Below are 6,000 nucleotides of genomic sequence, written 5' to 3' on the forward strand. Positions count from 1 at the left end.
CTGTTTTCTCGAAGGCTTCATAAGCTTTTGCTGAAATGTGGATGTTTTGAGCAATATATCGTGAAGCTCTAGAAGTCAAATTTTTCCTCCCACACTCCACAGTTTTGTTTCTTCTTATTTGGTTTTGTTGTCACTTGTTTACCTGGTGGATTTCCTGTGAGATCTGATTTCTTTATCTTGTGTGGCCATTGAAGTATCTGCCCAGTCTGCCTATGGCTCAGCTCATGTTTGGATATGAATGTCTTTTCTGTTTTAAACATTTAATTTAAGAGGTGGGGTAAGCAGAAGCAATGTTGTGGCACATGCATGCAGGTTAGAAGCCAACTTCCAGGAGTCTGCTCTCACCTTCCTCCTTGTTGAGACAGCCTCTGGCTTGGAGCTTCTCCTGCACGGAATAATCACACCATCGACTGCTGGCTAGCTGGCCAAACCGCTTCTGGAAGATTCTCATACCTCCACTTCCACCTTGCTGATGGAGGATGGCATTCTGGGATTATAAATGTGCACTAACACATCTGGCTTTTTTTTTTTCAAGGGTTCTGGGAATCAAACTCAGGTTAACAGGCTTTGTAGTGAACTCTTTTACTGATGGATCATCTCACCAGCCCTAGGTAAAGATTTCTTGGAGTGAGAAGTCTTCCAGAATCTGGCGAGTGGGACTTCAGGCTCCTAGCAGGCAGGTTGTAACTCTGACAGACTCTTATTACTGCTTCTGCGGGATCTCAAGATCAGTCAGGATCCAGAGATTGATTTTGATCAACTTATCAAGCGTGCTCCTTGATTTTTCTAGACTGATAGAATTTAGAGATCTTTAGTCCACTATTCTGGAAGTTTTCTTTAGGTGAAACTTTAAAAAATTATTTGTAACTTTAAATGTTTCAAACCTCATTTTAATGGTAGTTCTTAAGTGCTTTAACCTCCATTTTAGCCCTTCACTCACCAGAGGGAGTGGGAAAGAAAAGATATGGGAAGTGGAACTGTTTAGAAATGATTATTTGAAACAACTCCTAGCTGCGTTGTCTGGAAATTGGCAGTTCAATTCACAGGTCCGCAGTGGCAGCTCCATCCCCTTGCAAACACTTCACGGATACACCAGCAGTCCATTTTGATAGAGTTGGGATAGCAAACGGGAATCAGCAACAGTGGCACTACCTAGCAGAAGCAGCCAGGCCTCAGCCTTGGCTTGAGTCAGTAAGAGGGACAAGGGAGGAACAGCTGGAGAAGTTCTAGACTGTGCCTCTCTCAGGGAAATGAAGATCAGCGAAGATGTGAGACCAACAAGCATTGTACAGCTAAGTGTACCAGCAAGCCTACCTCAGTCATTGTCCGTCAAGTCCTATTTACACCCTCCAAACATAACGTGCCTTGCCTCAGTGCCTGTCTTGCTTCAATATGTGTATCTAATCAGCCTGAGTCTGCAGAGTCCTGACAAATGGAGCTCAACTACGAAATGTAAGGCAGGCCAATACACGTGTGTTGTTAGCAAAGAATCCTTCATTCATGTGTCCGTTCACGTGTTAGCTTTAGCAGAACATCCCTTCACCTGTGTCTGCATCAGTGAAATGTTGTGTCCACTTCAGGAAAACATTCCTCCATGTGTTTGTCCAAGCAAAACACCACCCAACACAATTGACTTTCCAAAGAAACCTTAAATTTCTACTTCAATTATGTTACTATTACTACTATTAATAATATCTTATATCTATGGGTGCTTACCTGTATGTATATCTGTGCACCACATGTGTACAGTACCCATGGAGGTTAGTAGAAGGCACTGTATCCCCTAGAATTGGACTTACAGACAGTTGAGTGACCATGTAGGTGCAGGGAATTGAACCTGGGTTCTCTGGAGAGCAGCCAATGCTCTTAACCACTGAGCTATCTCTCCAGCCCCAGGAAACATTTTCAAAATTCCCATCTCTCTATGTCAATGCTGTGCTATTACAATGGATTATATGAGACAGGGACCAGCCCCAGTTACCTAAGCTCCTCCCCACCTCCTGAAGACTGACAGGCGCTGCAGGGCACACATAGGCTGATGCAGTTGTCAGAACAGACCATCCTTCTTGCTGTGCCCTGTTCTGGGGGGGGGGTGCTAGTACCCACCATTCACTATGGTCGTGGTAGATGCAAAAGCTTTATGTACAAGTCATAGGTCTGAGCTTTGCATCTTGAGGACTAGAGGGCCTCTGTTCTAGGAACCCATTCTAAGCCCCTCGATACCAAGATCAACATCTAGGAGCCGGTCTGCAGGCAGCACAGCCTTACCTCACATAGTCACTACTTTGGGTTGCGTCACTCATTATGAGCTGCTGGAAAATAGATTATTACTCTTTGCAAGCTCAGCTCTCCACTGGAAGATGCACTTCTTACCTTACCTGGCCTTTCTAAGCTTGCTCTCCTCTAAATGGGACTGCTCTCCGGCCGCCTTGGTTGAAATACTCTTGGCAGAAGGAATTCTCTTTTAAAAGTCACACAAGCATCCACACATACACTGCTTTTTTTATTTAACACACATGTGTCAAGAGTGCTGGGTACAAGCAAGGAGACCCCAATTCTTTTTTTTTTTTTTTTTTCGGAGCTGGGGACCGAACCCAGGGCCTTGCGCTTCCTAAGTAAGCGCTCTACCACTGAGCTAAATCCCCAACCCCAGAGACCCCAATTCTTGTACACTACCTCAGGCACCTTGATCCCCTCCAGAGGTTTTCCCAATGGGAGTGCTGGGGCTCCCTGCTGTCAGGGCTAGAGGAATCTTCCTAGTTCTATGGCCTCTGTCCAGCCACATAGGGTCTGCCCTCCCCAGAACAATGATCTGCACTTGAAGAGAGTTGTCAGTGCCCTGGGTAATGACCTGCAGAGATGACACCTGTTAGGGTTCGAAGGGTGATCATTCAGAGGCTAGACCCAAAACACAACAGAGAGACTGTTTGTCCAGGACAACCAGAGCAAGGGAGCTGTCAGAAGGAAAGGCACCCTGAGAGTAGACAGGTGACAATGCTGACCCCAGAAATCAACGTTTCCAAGTTGGAAACAAGAGCAAAGGCTGGAGGAGCAGCACGCGGGAAGCCTTGGATGACATGAAAGGAATATGCCTTATCTTATGGGATGTCACTATCCAGCAGGGGACCAGGGTGACAGTGAGAACATCCTCCTCTTAGCCCATGTGTCCTTAGAGAATCACGAATTTCCCACTCACTCACAGATGTCCTTAGTCAGTGTCCTGCTGCTGTGAGGAAACACCAGGACCACAGCAACTCATAAAAGAACGCATTTCATTGGGGCTGGCGTGTGGTTTCAGAGATTTAGTCCATTGTCAGCATGGCAGGAAGCCTAGCAGCACACAGGCAGACGTGCTGCTAGAGAAATAGCTAGGAGTTCTACAACTGGATCCACAGGCAGCAGGAAGATAGGACACTCTGGGCTTGGCTTGAGATTTTGAAACCTCAAGGCCCACACCCAGTGCCACCTTTTCTCCAACAAGACCACACCTCCTAATTCTTCTCAAGTAGTGCTCCTCCCCGATGACTAAGCATTCAAACATTTAGACCTAGGGGCCATTCTTACTCAGATCATCACCTCCCACTCCTTGGCCCCCATAGGCTTGTAGCCATACCATCATGCAGAAGTGCGTTCAGACCAACTTCGAAAGTCCCCGCGGTCTGTCACGGCGTCAGCACTGTTTAAAAGTCCAACGTTCAAAGGGTCTCCTGAGATTCAGTCTCCTCACTGTGAAATCAGAGTCAAAAAGCAGATCACACACTTCCAACATACAACGGCACAGGATACACGTTACTGTGCCAAAGGAAAGGACAGGGGCATCGTGAGGAAATATGGGACCAAAGCAAGGCTGAAGTCCTGCTGGGCAAGCGCCAAACTGTCTCCATGTCTGATGTCAAAGCACTCTTCAGATCTGTAACTCCTCTCTCTCTGTCTCTGTCTCTCTGTCTCTCTGTCTCTCTCTGTCTCTCTCTGTCTCTGTCTCTCTCTCTCTCTCTCTCTCTCTCTCTCTCTCTCTCTCTCTCTCTCTCTCTTCCCTCTCTCTCTCTCTCTCTCTCTCTCTCTCTCTCTCTCTCTCTCTCTCTCTCTCGCTTGTTTTATTCCCAATCTGTGGCTCTCAGAGATATCACCAGTTGCTTGGGTCATGTTGAATCCATAGAACCCTTTGCACGCTAGGAAGGGCAGCGACTTATCCTGACCTGGGCCGGTGTGTCATGTGGGGACCACATGCCAGGTTTGCTCACAGTGGATCCCTGGCAGCACCACCTCTGGCGACAAAGATGCCAACTGTGGCCAATGGCTTCCAGCACATCAACCAGGAGATGAAGTCTCTGGTCCAGGTAGAGAGGGTGTGTGCGGGCCCACAGCCTTCCACAAGGTTGCTCCAGTGTTCACTGCTCCCATAACCACGGAGTATCGTGGTTTGAAGGAGAAGCGTCTCCAGCAGGCTTATGTATTTGAGCACTTCACCCACCACCGTGGTGCCATTGAGGGTTGTAGAACTTTTAGGACTCAGAGCCTTGCTGCAGGGAGCAGATCACTGAGAGTGGACCTGGTGATGTTACAGCCCAGCCCCACTTCCCATTCACTCTGTGCTTCCTGACTGCGGACAAGTTGACCAGCTGCCTCCTGCTCCTGTATCTGTGCCTTTGCCTTTGTGATAAATGAATGGCTAGACCCCAAAATGTTAGCCAAAGCAAGCCCTCCCTTCTTCTGTCAAGTAACCTGTCAAGTATTTTTTTTTTCACAGCAACAGCACAAGAAACTAATATACGCGCTTACTCACATGCCACAGTCCTGACTGGCTGAACTAGTGAGCAGCCCTACTGTAAGTCTGAGTCCTTGTCACTGTGCCTCAGGAAGGCACATCCCTGCACTGGAATACCAAGAGGTGCCCAGGGAGTCACATGACACAGGAACTTCCCTATGGGGTTTGCAGCAACAGCTCAGCTCCACCTTTGTGACTGAGGTCAACAAACACTACAAGCACATTTACTGCATTTGCACCTGCTGATCTACCAGTGTCGGTGAGGCCATGGGAACTGTCTTTCTGTGACACTTGGATAAAGGGGACCGCCTGGTGTGAGGATGGACAGCCACCTTCCCATGGCGAGTCATTGGGATCATGGTGAGCAGAGCCGGCTTTCTACACCATCCTCCACCCACCCACTGGGATGATTTTGGATGTGAGTCCACAGCCATGTGCCCACAGCCACACCTCCTACCACATTCGTGGCCTCTGTTGCTAGAGGCTGTGCTACCTGGTACCCAGAACGTGTGCTGGCCCAGGTCAGGACAAATCACTGCCCTTCCTAGAATGCAAAGGGTTCTACGGACTCCACATGTCTCAAGCAGCTGCTGCCACCTTTGAGAGCTAGAGCCGTGACAAAAAATAGGTCTGCTTGTAATGAGGGGACATAGGGCGTTCTACAGAAGCAGTAGTCACATCCACTGATACGATGAACCACCAGGCTGCTGAGTTACCTCGTGGGTTCCATTACTGCCACCATGCCTGCTCTAGGGGTGAGGTTTGCTCAGACCTGAGGGGGCAAGGGCAAAGGATAGGTCACCTATCCACTTGGCTTTCCCACTTTCGCAGGCCACCTTCATGCTCACACACCTCTTTGCCTTCTGGCATTTGTTCCCCTCAGGCTTGGGATGCACAGTTAAGTTTTCACTGTGGCATGTGAGCTGGTGTCTATCTCCCCACGAGGTTCATGCCCAGCATAATACTCAAAGCTCTGCCAATTGGGAATGTCCCTGGCCCCTGTCTGTGGAGGTCTGGTTTGAGGGAGAAGAGAATTTTACTCTCTTCTTGCCTTGTTTTACTTTGCAGTGAGAGCCAAGCCAAGTGTGTAGTTATACTCGCCTTTCTTTCAGGAAGCCATGGTGTGAGCACTGGGTAAGAGATTGGAGGGATGGGGTTGTGGTGTTGAGGCCACCTGTCTGGGGAGTAGCGTTATGCCCTCTGGGCTGGCTTGAGCTTGTCTCTAAATAATCCAC

The sequence above is a fragment of the Rattus rattus genome, chromosome 1 (genome assembly GCF_011064425.1).
Source record: "Rattus rattus isolate New Zealand chromosome 1, Rrattus_CSIRO_v1, whole genome shotgun sequence".
Taxonomy (NCBI): domain Eukaryota; kingdom Metazoa; phylum Chordata; class Mammalia; order Rodentia; family Muridae; genus Rattus; species Rattus rattus.